Source organism: Neolamprologus multifasciatus, chromosome 11 (genome assembly GCF_963576455.1).
Source record: "Neolamprologus multifasciatus chromosome 11, fNeoMul1.2, whole genome shotgun sequence".
NCBI classification, from domain to species: Eukaryota; Metazoa; Chordata; class Actinopteri; order Cichliformes; family Cichlidae; genus Neolamprologus; species Neolamprologus multifasciatus.
In genome coordinates this window covers 20,563,893-20,582,948 of record NC_140449.1, presented here as the reverse complement: position 1 = coordinate 20,582,948, position 19,056 = coordinate 20,563,893, and the positions used below count along the sequence as shown (strand labels likewise).

General features: G+C 40.8%; 1 long non-coding RNA gene across 1 annotated transcript; it reads right to left on the bottom strand.

The window, feature by feature from the left end:
• Positions 1–7,092: 7,092 nt before the first annotated feature.
• Positions 7,093–15,376, bottom strand: LOC146508300 (uncharacterized). The gene is made up of 2 exons (XR_014876831.1): positions 14,359–15,376; positions 7,093–14,124 (listed from the first exon to the last, which is right to left on the bottom strand). It is a non-coding gene; the product is annotated as an uncharacterized LOC146508300 (long non-coding RNA).
• Positions 15,377–19,056: the final 3,680 nt, after the last annotated feature.

Genomic DNA, 19,056 nt, shown 5'->3' with positions numbered 1-19,056 from the left:
GAAAACTATAGGTACCAAAAGTAGGTCTCTAGTCTGAAAGCAGGGAGCTCTGTTATAATAATGAGGTAATATGAAGTAGTTAAGATAAGGCCTGATTATTCAAGATTTTGTATATGAGAATAAGGGTTTAAATTTTTTCTAGATTTAACAGGGAGCTGATGAAGAGAAACCAACATTGGAGAATCATGCTCTGTCCTTCTAGTTCCTTTCAGCACTCTCATTCTGCTTCTGGTTTCAGAGACACCTAATAATAATAAGGTTGGAATATTGTCCAGAGTGGCTTTTTTCTTGCATGTAACACAGAGCTTCAGACATGTTCTCACTACTGGAAATATTAGTTTGGACAGGGGTGCTACTTGGACAGAGTGTGCTGTAGGAGATGCACCGGACACTCATTCGCCCACTGCAAATTCACCAGAGTATTTGCGCAATCAAACTTCACACTGACTTTGTACTTGGAAGCTGGACAGCTAAAGACTGCAAGCTCTAGTAAAATACTGAGCTATTCCTGAAATTATTTCAGGTCAGCCAGTGTCGCTCCTATTAACAAAGGTCTAAATCCTGTAGAATGCAATTACATTTTAGATGAGAAAGTTTTTGAATTTATGAATATTTTGCAGAAGGCACTGCACGTGTCAATGTTCTTATGCACAATGCAAAGTGAGAAAGATCAAGGTCCACCAAGAAGTGTTTTAACAAATTTGGTGTATAAAAACTTGACCTGTTTGCACAGAGCCTTGAGTTTGAGCTCAGCCAACACCAGTGTGATGGATTGAATGCTGACTGTGAGCCAGGCCTTATCAGCACCAATGCAGGATTTCACTAATGTCCATGTGGCATAACCTGAGCAAATTTCTGCAAGCTAAGTTTCCAAAATCTTTTAGATATCTATCATTCCAAAACATCCCGTTTTACTTTGCTCCTGCATCAACACTGCTTTTGACCATGCGAGTTGTTCATAAAGTAATATAGCTGCTTAATGATTAAACAATATATTATTTTGTCGGGGGCACAGACATGCATGCTATGTTAAATGCGTCTAGGGATAGGTCCAAAGGATCATCAAGTTAGTGAAGGCAATAAGTTAAAACCCTGATCAAGTTGAGATCCAACTGGTGCACATGCACACACACAAACACACAGTCTGCTAAGGTTACAATGTTACAGATGCTAGGGCAGAGTGCATGTATATGTGTGTCACAGATACCTTAGCATTCTTAAAATGTATACGCACACTTTGCCTGACCCACCCGCCAAATATAGTTTATTGCACTAGTAGGATAAATCTCAGTATGCATGCACCATAAACACCCACTGCCATCCAACTTCAGCCAAACAACAAAACGTACCAACCAACAACTTAACTTTATCTTTTAATACTTCTGAGCGGCGCATCTATTTTTTTTCTATCTCTCTGCGGTGCTTCTTTCCTTTTCTCAGTAAGTTGTTCAGCCCTGTCACGCTGTTCCCTCTGCCTCCTGTTCTGTCTCTCTGTTCTTTCTTTGTCTATCACTGGCATGGTCACGATCGTTGCATAATTGCACAGTTGCTTAACTATCGAGAACACGCCGTCTAGCACTTGCCATGTCAGGGACCGGTCCATTTTCCCTTCTTAACGTAAGCACACTCGACACAGACTCTGGTGCACACAGATGCACAATATCGATTGCTGTCGCTACCTAAACCATTATCTCTGCATCTTTTGTTTTTGGTTTTTTTGTTCCTATTGAGAAGAAGCATGGCATAAAGCTAATGTGCTACTACAAAGACACCTGTGGATGCAATTACAGAAAGCAACTTCCACCCACACTCATCCGTTCAGCCACACACCTAGAATTATTACGCTTCTCTTTTTGTATGCATCTTGTGCACTTTCTGTAATTATATAGTTTATAAATCCCCACAATCATATTTTACAAATACACATAATTACAGAGAGTTCAAAGAGGAAACGCTCAGAATTAGAGCGCAGATGTGATTCTTGAAGAGATTGTCTAATGAGGGACTGAAAATCAATTTAGTGAGCACAGTTCATTAATAATTGATGTTCTCCAGTCAAACAGGAGATGTGCCTTTTTGTGTGTGTGTATTTGTGTGTGCAGCTGTGGGCAAAGAGTGGTCACCATGGTGATCTCCTTAACCAGGGTCTTCTAAATGACACAAGTGGGTGGCAGAAAAGTCACATGAATACACACTGGCTTTACTATTTTAGTGAGGACTTGGTATTGCCAGTGTATTACTGCAGTAATCCGCTGCAAACCTACAGCTGCAGCAGGGCCACAAGTGATCAAACGGGGACAGTTTGTATAGCGTCTCTTAACTTTAGATGGGGTGAATTGTGACAGGGTGAAGCAGGGTCGACAGTTACCCTCGCACAAGGCTTATTCTGATTGTGTGTCAGAATAAGCCTTTATAATAAGAATTCATCAAATTGTCCTTATTAAGAAAAATGCCCTCATTAGATCAGTGAACAGTCCCCACAACTGTGCAGGAACTTAACCAGAGCACATGCACACACACACAGACAGATATGCTTGGAGGTTTTGATGGTTTATCCTTGGCAGATGGATACATGCACAACATGTTCCTGAGGGATTTTCTATACTGCTGCCAAACCTGATCAGTACAGGGTCATCCATACACACAGATAGGCATGTTGGCGATTTATGGATTTGCAAGGACTGAAATGATCCAAATTACATAAGCATGGACAGGTTGTGCATCCAATTTTCTCATCAGAGTACGTGATGGGCTGAGGGAAGATCGGGTCATATCTTGGAGGTTACAGACAGAGTTGAAAACAGACAGAGAAGGAAGGATCAGTAGTGGTGGTGGTCTCCTCCCAAGCTCCTAACTGCTAACAGATGGTCTCCTCTACCAAAATGAACTAATAGAATAAAATACCATGATGCAGTTAGACACACGCGCAGACACATTGATCCTGCAGGGGAAGAGGCTCATGGGGATCTTAGGAATGTTTTTGAGATTATTCATTTTAAGCAAAAAGGAGGTTCTTTTGGAGGAGTCTTTTCAACAGGGACTTTACTCAACCAACTAAAATGTTCCTCTGATGTGGGCTTTTAGAGGACTGCCGGGAAGGAATAAGCTCAGAACCAAGACATCTTAGTCACTGGATGGTGCGCAGTCAGTACAGCCTCAAAAATTAATGAGAAGCATAGCTATAAAGTTTGCAGAAAACATATCATTTTGTCATATGATTCTGACAAAGATTTTAAAAGATGAAACTTAACAGCAAACAAAATCAAAACTTTGATTTTTGTGTTAAAGCAAGACGAATACATTGTGACCTTATCTGGTTTTGATATCTGCCGTTTGGATCAGCTGGCTTGCCAAACCTTTCAAAATGCTGGAATAGATTTTAACACGTTTGACTCAGAGACATTTGGGTGTAGATTTAGCCCCATATTTAAGATATTGAGGATTATTAGAAGAAGTGATTTAGAGGGACACTTTGAACGGACACCTTTCATATTTAGATCTTAAAAGTTTAGGTTTTGAAAGAATGAAACACAAATCTGCTTTCTCCTCCTTAACTAATGATCAACAGTGGAGGCTTTTTCAATTACTCATTAGCCAGAAGTCACATTAGCTGGGATTAGGGATGGGTACCAGTATCCGGTGCCATGATGGTTCTGGTATAAACGGTAGTAACCAGACCGAAAAGCAGCGCACATTTCGGTGCTTTATTTCGGTGCTTTTTTTTTCCTGAGCTGTGATACACTTTAGATTCTAGCCAATCATTTTACGTTTCCAAGGATAGTAGGCGGGCCCAGGCGCGTACATTCTTTTAGAGCAGAGCTACAGATTAAAAATGCCCAAGGCAAGCAGTCAAAAGTCTGGCTGTACTTCCCAGCAAAATATGCAAACTCAGCAGCCTGCAACAAGTGCTTTAAGCTGATACTGTCAAAGAAGGTAACACCTCTAATCCGATGAAACACCTGGCGACGCATAGCGTTTTTTTTAAAAGCCGAGAAATGCGCCGTATTTGATAGCTTGCTGCGAGACCTCACACCGTGCACATCTACTGCGGGTGGGTTGCCTGTTATCGGACCCGGAGTTAGCAACATCCCCGAAAAACCCGAAGAGTAGAGTCCTGGCCCCTAGCCCTACCAGTGTAGCAGAAATGATGATGGCAGCAGCAGCCGTTCTTCTCTGCGTGAGTAGCTTAATGTTGTTCGTGTGTAATTTACGTTGAGTAGGCTAACCACGTTATTACATTAATGCATGTAAGGTGAACTAGCAAACATCATCATAGCTACATGCTGCTGTCTTGTTGTTTGATGGCAGATACTCCCTTCACCCTGGCCAAAAAGGCTAAAATGACCAAAGAAAAAGTGGAAAACACCTAAACATGAGAGGTTTTTGGATAAAGTTTGTGTTTTTTCCATTGTTTAAGCACTGCTTCCAGCCAAGAGTGATACCATATATGCCCTATAGCTGCAGAAAAGGCTAACATTGATATCTTTTTTACAAAAAAACAGCTGAACATGAGAGGTTTTTGGACCAATTTTGTGTTCTCCATTCTTTAAGCACCGGTTTGAGCACCATTTAAGCACCGGCACCGTTTTAAAAGTACCGGTTTGGCACCGGTATGGGATAAAACCTAAACGATACCCATCCCTAGCTGGGATGCACTGAAAGGGCAGGTGAGGAGGTTATCCAAAGGACAGTCAAAGAACAGTACCGGATGGGATTACTTAGATGTGAGACTGTATTGTTACTATTACACGATTAGAACCAATCACATTACTGCACCCACGTCTGAAGAGAGGATAATGTATACTAAGGAGGCACACTAAGTCTGGTTATAACAGGCTTAAGAGTTATTAAAGGCCATGAACTCAGAAGCACATTAGTTAGCCTGCAAACTGTGTAGTGCCTCACTAAAATCTTACATGTTGTGGGTTTGACTTCAACTGGAGACAGAACTGATGGAAAAATGAAGGATGATTCCTGAAAACTGATTTTAAGGTCATCTGAGTACAAATGCGACCCCACCTTCCTCCGCTCCTCTGCTCTCCCTTACTAGAATAAATCTCTAATCCCATTATTGGATATTATATGTAAGTGGGTTAACATCAGTGGCTATGCCTATTACAGGGATAAGTGTGTGTATGCCTGTGTGTGTATTTGTGCATTATGAGTGTGACTGCAGCTAACTCTTCAGTGTGTTTTCATAGGAACACATCGTGGAAGATGTCAGTGCATCGTCCTAAATCAGTCAAAGAAACATGTCAGATTTGGAAATGATTACGGTTGAGAAACAATGTAGCTTATCACTTATCAACATCATAGCAGAGTGGATGTCTGGAGGCTTGTGCCTGCTAGTATGCTGTCATTTAGATCATTTGCATGTGTATTTCATTACAGTGGTTATTCCTATTTACGGGTTCATTTACTGTTTTTAAATCTTTTAGCTATTGTGCAAAGATGGAACCTAAAAAGTAAGAACTGTACTGTTCTGCACTGGTGTTTTACTCACGTATGTTAAAGTTGTTACTTTCTATATCTGCATTACATAAGGAAATACACTCAGTGGTCGCTTCATTAGGTAAATCTTCCTAGTTTCAGGTTGGACTTCTTATTTCCTTCAGAATCATCTATTTCGTGGCATAGATTCAACAAAGAGCTGAAAGAAAGAGTGACTGCAGATTTATCAGCTCCACATCCATGATGTGACTCTCTTGTTCCACCACATCTCAAAGCTGCTCTAATGAATTGATATCTGATGCCTGTGGAGGGCATGTGAGTATGGTGTGCTCATTATAATGTCAGGAAACACATTTGAGATTATTTAAGCTTTGTGAGAAGGTGCGTTATACTGCTGGAAACAGCCATGAGAAGATGAGTACTCATAAAGGAGGGGTCTCCAAGTCCAGTCTTTGAGAGCTACTGTCCTGTTCTGACACACCTGAATCAAATGAATGGCTTGTTTCCAGGTCTTTTACCAAACTTGATGACATGCTGAAGAGGTAATCCAACCGTTTGATTTAGCTGTGTTGGAGTAGGGATGCATCTAAACGCTGCAAGACAGTAGCTCTCGAGGACTGGAGTTGGAGACCCCCGCCATAAAGGATACCCATCCTCTGATGGTCAGCAACAATGCTTAGGTAGGATCTGGCATTTAAACAATGCCTAGTTGGTACAAGGGGACCCAATGTGCTAAGACAAAAGAGAATTTCCCTCACACCATTAGCAGCAGTCCGAGCCACTGACAGAAGGCAGGATGATCCACGCTTTCATGGTGTTGATGCCAAATTCTGACTCTACCATCAGAATGTCACAGCAGAAATAGAGAGGCAACATTTTTCAATTTTGGTGGCCCAGCGTGAACCATATCCTCAGTTTCCTGTTCTGAACTGACAATAGTTGTACCCGGTGTGGTCTTCTGCTGTTGTAATCCATCTGCTTCAAGATTCGAGATGCTACGTGTTCACAGATCCACTTCTACATACCTTGGTTGTAAACAAGTGGTTATTTGAGTTACTCTTGCCTTCCTATTGGCTCAAAGTAGTCTGGCCATTGTCCTCTGACCTATGACATCATGTCGGTCTTTGTAAACCCTACAGATAGCTTTGCGAGAAAACCAGATCTAGATCAGCAGTTTCTGAAATACTCAGAGTAGTCCATCTGGCACCAACAACCATGGCATGTTCAAAGTCGTTTTTCTTCATCATTCTATTGCTCGGTTTGAGGTTCAGCAGGTTGTTTCAGCCATGTCTACATGCTTAAATGCACTGAGTTGATGCCGTGTGAAAGGCTGATTTAAAGGTGAATAGGTGTACCAAATGTCAAATTATTAGTTTGAATGCACAAACATTTCCTATATTCTCATGTGATGAAATAGTATCGCAGTTCATACTGATAGATCTAGTTACTTGTGTCCTAGTCAGTTACATATAAAATAAAAAGTAAATCATATCTGTGATTTGTACATACAATAGTAACGAATTCATACCAGTAAACCTTTGTATGTAACATGTTTTGTCGGTTCACTGCAAACTGTTAAATGTTACCCTCCTTGACTCTTAGCACTATGGGATCTGAAACACAATACTGCCAGATATTTCAATGAAATGTCAACTTTCTCAATCGATTTGTGCTGCTGGCTTCAACCCTGCACCTTGATTTATAGGGGCTTAAAAACAGACAGAAGTCAAATGTAGCAAACTTTACATGTTAATAAAATAAGTTTGCTGAATGATATAATTTTCCAATTAATCAGCAAACCCCGCTGGCTCAAAAAAAGCTTTTAAGTCAGTTTCTCTCAGGGTTGTCATCTTCTGCAAGGTGTGTCTGTTAGCTGATAAGCAAGCAAATGGCAAATGGCCTTTGGAATTTTAGATGTTTTGATGTTTAATGACTTTTTTAAAATTATATTTTAAAACAGAGAATTGGAGTAGTTTAGCAAGTCCATCACACAATGATCCTTTTTTTTTACAAGCTATATGGTGTTGACTGTTTACTTTGCTGTTTTCTCACTGTTCTCAGTAAAAATAATTTAATTGCAGTCCTCCTTTGTGGTTTGCTCAGTGTGGTTCAGGGCTGCACTCATGTGCTCGCACAACTCTCACGGTCATGCAACCAATCCCTGTAGTTTTGCACCACCTTTTTGCTGGCCTCCACTCCATCATGAATGCCCTGGAAATAATTCCCTGACTACAAATGGCTGCCAGCAGGGTTGCCAGTTCAATTCCCACCAGCTGTTTGTCTTGTATGTCTCAGCAGAGGCATGACAGAAAAATGGGGAAGATATACAATAGGCCAGCTCTGGCACTTCTAATTACAGAGCAGGACACAGCAGAGAGAGGGCTGTTAATGTTCAGACTGACTGCTATAATTACAATCAGCCTGGATTCAGCCTGGTACAGCCAGGCCCCATCTATAGGGCCGAGGTGTTAAACCACCCATGGCTCTCATTAGAGGACATGGGCTAATGAGTGCTCTCCACACACATACGCCAGCAACACACAAAACACATACACAGTGTCCAGAGTTCACTGTGCTTTTACAGCATTCTGGCAAGCTTAATTTCACACTTTTGCCTCCAGTGACACACACACACACAGTCACCAGCACCCTGTGAAGGGAGTGATTTTAAATAGAGGTATTATGACTAGAGCTGGGAAAAAGCCAATTAAGAGTGTGTGATTTTAATTATTCCATCAATTTTACTATGCACCACTCAACGAGGGACCCAGAGAGCACAGGAAATTAGCGTGAGGGAGACATTTAAAGAAGAAATAAAACGGCTGAACTAGGTAGGAGAGGAAATGTTTTCAGAGATACGAGGAAACTGGAATATTAAAAAGAGACACGCAAAGCGAGACGAGGAAGGAGGAAAAAAAACACGGAGCAGGAAAGTGGGAAAGGGCGAGGGAGGTAACCTGATCCCTGTCCTGATAAAGCCAAATTTATTTTGGAGGGCAACAGAAACAGCTCCGTGTCACTACGCAGATCTGCACACCATGGAAGAAGAGGAATAACCAAGTCCACTACGAAGTTAGAGACATGTCGACTGGGCTCAAGAGAAACAGCAAAACAGAAATGACAGATTAGACATGGGCAATGACAAGTGCAGACAATTTCAGCAGTAAATAGAGCCCGAAAGAAAGAAGCGAGAGAACTGAAAGAATGGACTAAAAAGCTTTCTCAGCTGTCTGAAGGGGCCAGATAAAGCCAATTACTTCACAGCATTTATGTCTCTGCTGCACGAACCAGAGTGTCAGACACAGGGTTGACAGTGAGAGCGATGAAAGTGCACGTGGGCTGAGCGAACATATATCGCACAAGTGCTAATCAGAAATGACAGAAACAGAAGAAACTTCATGATGTCACTTTGAAATGTACATAACGTCAGTGAAATCACAGTTTCTTGTGATACACCCAGTGCAACCTCACTGGAGTTACTGGTCTCTGAGGCCTGGGTGGTGTTTTTCAAACTGTTTGGGTGGAGCACAAGTGTTCTGGGATTGAGCCACAGGGTGTTTCTCGATCACGTCAGTGTGCTTGTTGGCACTGTCGGGGCTGTTGACTTTTCTGTGGTGAATGACTAAATGCGTGGACATAAAGCAGTCTAAATAAGACCGACATCACTCAGGTTGTCTGTCTGACTCAATTAGGAACAGATGGAGGAAAAACAAACAAACAAACAAACAAACAACACATGCACGTGTATACACATGCAATTTGTCTCCAACTTCACAGTGCTCATGCAGAATGCTTGGCCTGACCTACATCTCATCGCCCATAGCTTCAGACAGCAAACAGTAGGGTAAGCCTTACTTATGAACAACATTACGGACACCTACTGCAGCTTAAAGGATCCTGGTCCGGTGCCATCGGCACTGTGTTAATACAGCTGTCGGAGAAAATGACGGCTGTGCATTTGCAAGCTGTCGGAGAATTAAGCAGAAAGACAGTCAGTGGACAATCTGTATTTAGGGCAGTTTTTTTAAAAAAACATTCAGCCCTGATCCTTGTGTCCTTAATGCATTGTCCAGTCTGCTAGAGTTTCCACAAATTAAGGACGAGTCATTACAGTGACTGGACTGCATCAGGAGGATCAGACAGATTCAGACAGGCTAGATTTAATTGACAGAATCGCGGGAGACAGACAGTAAGCTCTGTCTCACACATTTCCTTGTTTTTGTCAAGCTGAGTTGTGAAGAAATGAAAGGATTGGAGAAGTTTATCGGACATAGACGGGCAAAGGAATGGAAACGAGGGCAAGTGAAGGGCCACAGATTGTAATTTGGCCCTGCTTCCTACTGGTCAATCAGTCTAGGTTACCTTGGCAACAGCAGACACAGCTGGGTTTTATTATGGGGTATATGGGATATGCCAATGCAAACTGCCAACACAACCCGCAAGTCTGGGTTATTAATAGAAAGGAGCACGTACGTGAAGAAACACTCGTTGGATGCTAACGTTAACCTGCTATATCTACCTTTGCTCTGCTGAGTCACATGTTTTGAGCGTACGTGCTTTGGGTCACAGCAAGCTTAATATTATACGGGTACTATTATCCAGTTGTGCGTGCACCTTGTTCAAGAGCAGATAAGAAAGTCATATAAAGAAGATATAAACCAAGAGAGAGCGGGCCTGTGCACCTGTACAAGTGTTATCACGACTCAGTAAAACTTTTATCTTACAACTGTATGCGCAAAGTTCACCTGTGATTCTCAAGAATTGACTTTGAAAGTTGTACTGTTTTGGCCTGAACAATGTAAACTGTAATTGCAGCTCTGAAAGCTTTCTTGTTGTGTGCTTGCAAACTCCCACAGAGACAGGCACGGCAATGCTCTCAAGGTTTACACAGACACTATTGTCCCTTCATCAGACTAGCATTGTCTCTTTTTGTGCATCGGGTTGCACTTTTGCAGCAGTGTGTGGAGGCATCCATTAGTACATAAAAAAGGGGGCATGCACAAGCATGATGGCAAGCAAGAAAAGAAAAGAAGGAGAGAAACACCCATTGGACCTTTGTCTTATCAAACCTTATAAAAGGTGACATCATGCCTGCTGGTAAGGCCGGCCACTGATACTATACTATTTACATCACCAGAAATACTTCTCTTGTTTACCTCACCACATGCTCTGTGCTTTCTCATCTAAGTCAACCATTAATGTGATACAGTGTCCACTCCTCTGTGATGCCACGGTGCGGTCAGCATTATTCCAGGCATCGAAATTTGAAGCCTCCTGCTAAGTGTTACAGTCTATGTTACTAGTTTAGTATTCCCACTCAAGTATACCTGATAATTGTAGCTTTTGTGTTCCTGTTTGCATAGCCTTTGTAAATGGAGGTTTGATGTGGTTTCAGGAGACAGCAGACTGAGCAGAATAAACAGTGGAGGGCAGTAAATCTATGAAGCAACAGCTGCTGAGAGTCCTGCAGCGAAGTGTGAATTTCCCTTATTTTATTGTACCTTTCTTTTATAATGCCCAAGGCCAAAGTGAATGATGTGGTGTTTCGCAGAAATGCTCTTCTTTATCATATAAAAAATAATGACTGTGATTTAAGGAGAAAGCCAAGGTTTTGTAATTTTCACATGTAGTTCTCAGTTCTGTGCTTGGCACGTCAAAACCAGCAAATAAGTCATCATCTAAACCAGTGAAGAAATGAAAATATTTGTTTCTCACAGACATGTCCTGCTCCCATTTTCAGTCCATGTAATGTCTATTTGAGCACATGTGGGAATAGAGCAGCCCTATAATGTATAATTCTCTACCCAGACGCCATCCTGGCCTAAACCACTGTAGTATTTCCAGTAGTGAGAACACATGTTATATGGACAGCCTTCTTCTGTGTGCTACATGGGACAGTGTCCTGACCTGATTCTCCCAACAGTGTCCGGACTTGATTTGTAGAAACAGCTTAAGTCTGCCATGGCAGGACCTAGTGTAGCCCAGCTTTGCATTCTAGGTCAAGGGAGCTCAAAGGCTATGCTCTTCCCTTTATTCCAATCGTTTTATGCGCCCAACAATAACTGGGTCTCTGTTTGGTGCTGCTGTAGTTTCCTCGTATCACAGAGCCCACTGTGGCTGTCAAAAATGTGTTTGTTTCAAAAGCGATGGATTTGAGCAGAATTCTGCTTTTGTCCGAAGACAAACAATTAGATTAGTGTGTGCAGGGGATGTGGGTGTGGGTGACAGAGTGAGGAGAGCCGGCATTCAAGGCTGTAACTGAACAAACTCATTTACTGGCCGTTTGTTAGGCCTGAGACAGGACCAAACAAGATACAGAGAGAAGCAGGATAACAGAGGTTTGAGAAAGAGAGCGGGCTTCAAAATAGTTTTTTTTATTTGACCTTAACTCAATTCATGGTCAGGTTACAAATCATTGTATTTAAATCTGCAGTCACAGTAGATGTTAGCAAACACATATACAGGGAGGCCTAATTTTACTGAAGATACGTACACTAACTAGCCACTTTGCTGGGTGAAGCTGTGACATCTGATGAACATTTTCATTCTACTTTTATGTGATAATTCTCTCAGATGTTTGTTTTTGAGGCTACGGTGGGTGCTGCTGGTGGAACACATTGCATCAAATTCAGACATGTTCCTAATATTTTGTCCACACATTAAGACACATGCATTAGGCAGGTATACCTAATAAAGTGGTCTGTGAATGTGTACGTATTGTTACACACGACTAAGTCTGTCATCCAAAAATTACACATTCTTGTTAAATAAACTTCAACACTACAGCCACTTATGCCTCGTGTGATTTCTAATTCATACGGAAAAAAGAAAACCATAAATTGTATAGTATAGGTCTAATTTTCTTATAGGTTGTAAGTGCTAAAATGATGAGTAGAATTAGGTGTGGAGTTATTTAAACATTACTTTGAAAAATGATCTTTTGTTAGCACAGAAATTGTCTTCTTTATCATTATAAAACAAAGGACTGGGTTATGAAGAAAATGCAAATGGGGGCACTTTCATGAGTACAGCTAATATGCGTCAAGTCTTTTAAAACTTATATATATGTTTTCTATTTCTTTTCCATATGGGAAACACAATTCAGCATGACGTTAACGATGAAACTTAAGTGCTGAGAAAAAGCAATAAAGAAAAACTAAAGTTTGTAGTTCAGCTTCTCCGCCATATATTTTAAATAATGCATGGATGGCGCATTTTAATAATACTGTCCTCTTGCATTAGGAAAGCCATGAAAACTGGGCTCTACTTGATGCAGCTGCAAAACCAGTCAATCAGTCATATGTTTCTATCTATTTTTGACCCTGTCTCATCAACAGGTCTGCTTGCTAACACCAACAATCTACTGAAGGGGACACAATCTGCACATCATTGTAGGAACCACGAATGACTGTGAATCAGTTCCACCTGCTTTGGTGCAAATGAAAGTGACAACAGGTGCACTGGAGAGCCAACAAGACCACCAACAATATGGCAACAATTTCGCAAGCGGTGCCGAAAGACCATTCCTCTCTCCTGACATCTGCAGACAGCACAGTGTTTGCTATCGTGTCTCCAGACTCGCCTGTCACATGTTCAGCGCAAACCAGCTCTCATGTGCGAAGAGAACTGGGCGCCAGTGGTGGCATGCCAGTTCAGTTGTTCTTGGTAAATTGCCTGAAAACAATCACATCGTCCTGGGCTTTGAGCATAGGTTCCTTTAAAGACCCTTATGCCAAACCCATGGAGTCTGATACGTTAGTCAGTAACATGCACATGATCGCTGGAGGTCATCTGTAGGGATCTAGCCGCGATCCTCCTGTTCCTCCTTGCACAAAGAAGCAGATACCACTCCCGCTGCTGTGTTCAGTTGGTCTTTCACAGTTTTGAGACTGTGCAGGAGGCACATATCCAAATAGCGTAATGATACATGTGACGGCATGTATGGATTTATGGATTTAATATCCTGCAGGAGCTGGATACCCTGTGCAACCTGAATGAGCTGCAGGTACCATCTCATACTACCAGCACTGATGAGGAACCTTTGTATTCTAGGCCAAGGGAGATCAGAGGCTATACTCTTCCCTTTATTCCAGTAATTGTATGCTCCCAACAATCGCAGAGTCTCTGTTTGGTTTTGCTGTAGTTTCCTCGGAAAAGCAAAACTGGAGAAAAATCAGCCAGGCGGGATAAGGAGAGGGCAATGATCTGTGGCAACCACCTGCAAACCATTGCTTTCTGGGAGGTTGTCTTGTAGCAGGCTCTCCACTGCACCTGTTGTCACTTTCATTTGGACCAAAGTGGATGAAACTGATTCACATTTGTTTATACTTGCAAAGTGGACAGATTGATGTCCCTGAAGATTTACTGACTTTGTGCTGTGTAGTTATTTAAGATGACCACTTGATATGTTTGTTGTTCAAAATTCCTTTTTGTGTTTAGACATTTGTTATACTTTGAGTTTAAAAGCACAACTGCTAATAATAATTTCAATAGGAGATTTTTCATATTATATCTAGTTCAAGAGAAAAAGGAAAATAAAATTAATGATGGCTCAGTTTCATTGAGTCCTTTTCAGGGTGTTCCTATTTGTGCATGCTGGCTCATTGAATGGACTGAATAGAAGTTGTTTTTGTATTTGTTCGTTTTTGCATTAACAGTGCTTCTCTTACAAAGCTGCAAAAAAGGATAAAAGAGAAACAAAACAGATCCCACAGTTAACAGCTGCATCCGTAGGTCAGTACCTTTGTTATTCCAACAAAAACACCAAAATGAGAGAGGCAAATTACAAGTATAATAATAATAATACGTAAGCTGCAATGCAGATTTGCGTAGAAAAAAACAAGACACAGTAACATAAGGCAGCTTTATTACTCATTTATGCCAGATCTGAAGATCAAGGCCACTCACCATCTTGCACTTTCAACGCTGCCAAAAGGGAGAAATCCTCTGTAGAGCTGGAAAGGCAAAATATCAAATTCTTCACAGACAGTGGCCTCAGTAGAGCGTGATGCAACACAGCCAAAAGGCATGTCGTGTTTTGAGTAATGGACACAAAAACTCTGGCTTTCACCCACCGGGGACCTCCTGCTGCGACTACCACTAACACCTTAACTATCACTGCTGAGGTCTGCGCCAGGATATAAACAATGGCAGGATATGTCCAGGCATGTTTGGTGAAAGTGGTTCTGGGAAATGTAGTAAAACACTTAAATAGTGAGGCAGGTTGTGAGGCAAATAATACAGAAGGAAAAACATTCTACATAAAGCAGCAGGCAAAGAGACAGTCATCATGGACGGAGAAGGGAGGCCAACCAAAAACAGATCTGTTCTTTGGGTCATGTAGTAGAAATTATTTATTATCTCTATGTTGTGCATAGGAGCGAGCATTTGTCAGTATAAGAAACCACCCCCGAGACAGCATGTCCAGATGTTCCCAGATTATTTTTCATCATCATCTATCATCCTTCCCCTTCTGTCCTGCCCCACTGACTTACTGTTGTTGATACGTGTAATCCCACCTCTTATCTCCCCCCCCCTCCCACGGCCGTGTCTTCATTATGTATTTTTCTGTCCATCACTCTTCCCCATTTAATCTCTTCTCCGCTACAGGAGGTATTTTTGGACTTCTTTTGTATAACAGGTCTTTAGAGGGCGTGGGTGTATTTATAGCTCATAAACTATGGTACGACCCTTCAGTAGACACGTGTTAATATGCTGATGATGCCGAAAGAAGCAAGGACAGCCCGCAGAATTGGTGTTAATGAGGTGTTTGGATTCATTGTAATGTAGCATACTATATGTGTGCGTGTTTTTCTTTTTTTCCTTTTCTATCTACCAGTTTCATGGGAGTTGCACAAACATGCTCAGCCTTAGCGAAAACAGGAAGCGCGCAGGCTCAAATCCCCCCTTGTAAAACCAGAGCAAGATTTTCTATATTAATAACTTGTTTTTTTATGTAATAGTCCAAAATAGATGTTATCAAACCGTCATGTAGGATGACATTTTGATTGAAAAAAATAAGCTGAAGTGAGGAGAAGGGTTAGACCACAAAAAATGTTAAAATCTTTATTTTTGAAGATATCAGATAGCCCTTCCTGATGTACAACAAAACAGGGAGGTCTTTTTTTCATCAATTCATAAATATCTCATTTTAAAAATTAATTAAATGGTTGCAACAAAGAACATTTTATACATTAAAATACAGACGATTTTGAGCCATGGATATGCACTGATACATTAACTGTACCTGAAATTATTTAATACAATAAATGTAATATAAATGAAAGTTTAGTTGCTATTTTTCATTAACCAATGGATGAGGAGATAACGCAATGCCCCTTCTTCTTGTGTTAGTTTACTTTTTACATTTGCTGAAATAAATGACTAAAGTTTGTGATGCTAGTTTTAATCAGACCAAAGAGGAAATTGATGCCTCTGAGTTTATATAAACTAGTATCTCTTCAAAGGCAATGCAGTCTTTCTCAAGTAGCAATGTATAATCCATGTTAAATTAGGTAGAGACCAATGCAAATACCAGAGAAACATGAGAACTTACACTGCCTAAGCGGTGTCAAATCAACTTTTAATTAGTGTGTACTATTTGTGTAGCCCTCCATTTTTTTTTGTCCACAACATCAATACACACAAGGTCAAAGGTATTATGATATATACTATAGTATTATGATACAACAACTGGATGCTCGGGGTAATTCTCCAGTTAGCACTGGTTCCTGGTAGTTTCTGGCAGTAGCTCCATCAAAAAAGTTGCAAGGAAGGTGCTACACCAAAAACCTTCTAGTGATTACTAGTGGTTGCTAGCACATTGCAACAGTCGCCTGTAGTTCTGTCTTGAAATAATAGTTAGCAAGTTCAATAAAAAGGTTCATGTTTGGCTGCCAGTCAGTTCTTTTGCATCACTTCCACTTTCCCATGCTCTAAAACTCAATACATCATTGCTGTAGTCCAGACATATTTCTGCCCACCTTGTTTAGGTCAATCAGCCTACATGCTTGCACTTTAAATTGCACTGCTCATCTTTCGTCCTCCCTTGCAGACTCCTTAATGCAACCCACCTCCTCCACATCTCCACCTCACACAAGTCCCTCCATACAAGCCTCAATCTCATCTTTGTCATCACCAACATTTATACTCTGAGAGGCCCTGTCCTATTTCCCATCTCTGTGTTAATTTCATTCAAATCATCAAATAGCATGGCTGATTTTGTACATCATTAAATCCTATTCAGTTTCTTCCAGTGATCTCTCCTAATTGAATTACTTGTTCACTAAATTGCTTGTTTGCCTTACACTTTTCACCATGTTGCTACAGCTCAGAGAGCAGAAGGCGAGTATTTGAAGAGAAATCTGTCACTTCTATTAAAACTACAACTGCAGCAATGTACTAGTAACCAGATCATTCACAACTGGTTGGACAATACACATTTTTTACCTAGTGACAGGTTTTTGCCAGGGGGGGTCACTGACCGGCCTGTGGGCTAGTGTGAATGGAGCTTTAGCAGAGATTTTCCTGGCGACTGTCATCAGCTTCCAGCAACCACTTACAACATGTTGGGGAATGTGTATTTTTCCCTCAAGACCAGTGTTTGCTAGATGGTTACAGATGGTCGTCATGTCAAACAGACCATTTCTCTCTCCTTATGTCATTGTCATCCCCCAAAATGGCAGAAAAATTAACATACCATGGTTAGAAGTCATATGTTTGTAAAACCTCAGTAATGTTCCAGGATCCTTTACAGTATAAAGTATAGATAGTATATAGTAAAGAAGTTTTTGGTTACTATTTTCATTGTCCAAAAGATATTGACTGTAAATCTGAGGCGCAGACACGACATTGACTCACCTTGTGAGTTAAGTGTCTTTTTATGCTTTAATGATTCATAGGTCAGTGGACGGATTGAAAATGAGTGAAAAAGCAATAAAAGATCAAAGAAATTGTACCTCAAGACTTTTACACGCCGCTGTAGCTTATAAAAACAATACCAGTCTCAGTGCAGTGCTTTAGAGCAAGTCAAGAGAGCATGAAAATCTGTACAACTGTATAAAAAAAGTGAGACAGTCCATCCTATTGGAGGGGAAATATTACACTCCAGACTAAAGTGGTGTATACATTAACAGAGAAACATTTCTCCTGCTGGAGTTGCCCAGCTTGAATGGCTAAAAATAACAATAGAGCTGAATCAACACCACTCTGACACCACATCAACAAAAGATGCTTCATTAACACGTGATCTGCTACATTCGATTGTATAAAGTAGTCCTGCAATGGCTAAACGAACAACAGTAGATACAGAACAAACAAAAAAATATATACACCCTCGCTCAGATCCTATCCCAGGGGGGCTGGAAACACGGAAAAATATATTAGCAGGTTTTTGGTTGCGTAATGTCAGAAATAATCAGGCTTTTAGTTTCAGCTTTGGTTGATGACTGACATATTACCCTGATACATTCAGTTAATGCATTTGTGTTTACATGAATGTGCGGAGTAATCACTGCTAATTAAAGGTAAGGTCAAAAACAGGTAAATTAGCAAAATTAGCAATGCTGCAGAGTAACTTTCTTTCAGTGAATTTTCTGTGTATACATTCACTATCTGCAGAGGCTCAATCACATTAATTATGTTTGGGTCTCTGGATGGTTTGTTATTAAATTTGGTCTCGACAGAGTTTAAGATTTAAATGATTTCTCATTTCTGGACTTTTCTTCTAGACAACCAAAGATCTTACCATCCAAAAGCTTGTACTTTCTGAAAGTGAAATAAAAACTTTGTGCAACCAGAGAAGGCTGGGATAAAAACACAAACTTTTTGTGTATTTTGTACAGTTTACAAGGCTGCACTGTATGAGGCAAGTATAACTGTACATTACAAATCAGAAGTAACATAAAAAGTGAATACCTGCCTTCCAGCTGTTACCTTCTGGAAAGATATGGAAGTGATTTTCCTCAGATATCTTGTCCTCAGTTGTAAATATTGATAAGAATTACCTCATGCCTTAGTACAGTCCACATCATCAGATGGTGAAAGAATTTCTGTGGGAGCAGAGGTTAAGATGCATTGGACTTTCTTTTTCAACTCAACTGTGCCGTCCATACATGCAGGACATATTGTTCATTTAACCATCATTCTAAGTTCTCTCTTCAAATGGATGAATAATATATTACAGGCAGACCATATAATTTTATATTAAGAGTTATTGTACATTGTATTTTATATGCATAGTGTTCTCTATGTTAAAGCACGACGTCTTGTTTTTATTTGTAGGCTGTGTACACTGTGGACCCTGAGCTTCGCAGTTTCATCCCTCTCTATACTAATACAGAGATGACAATAAAGTTCACTTTGACTTTGACATAGGCGTTAAAGACTTTAAGCGGCCATCCTTCCCTGTGGCATATCTGGACCAAATCTGAGGAAGAGAAATAGGCATTATTTAGGATTTGTCATGGTGAAAGTGCAGTCAGTGAGCACTGATTCTATGGTGTGTGCACAAGCAGGAAAAATATTGGCTTTTGCCTCACAGATTTCCCCACTTGGATGCTGTAAAAGAAACACCCCCCCCCCCCCCCCCCCCCCATAGCGTTTAAT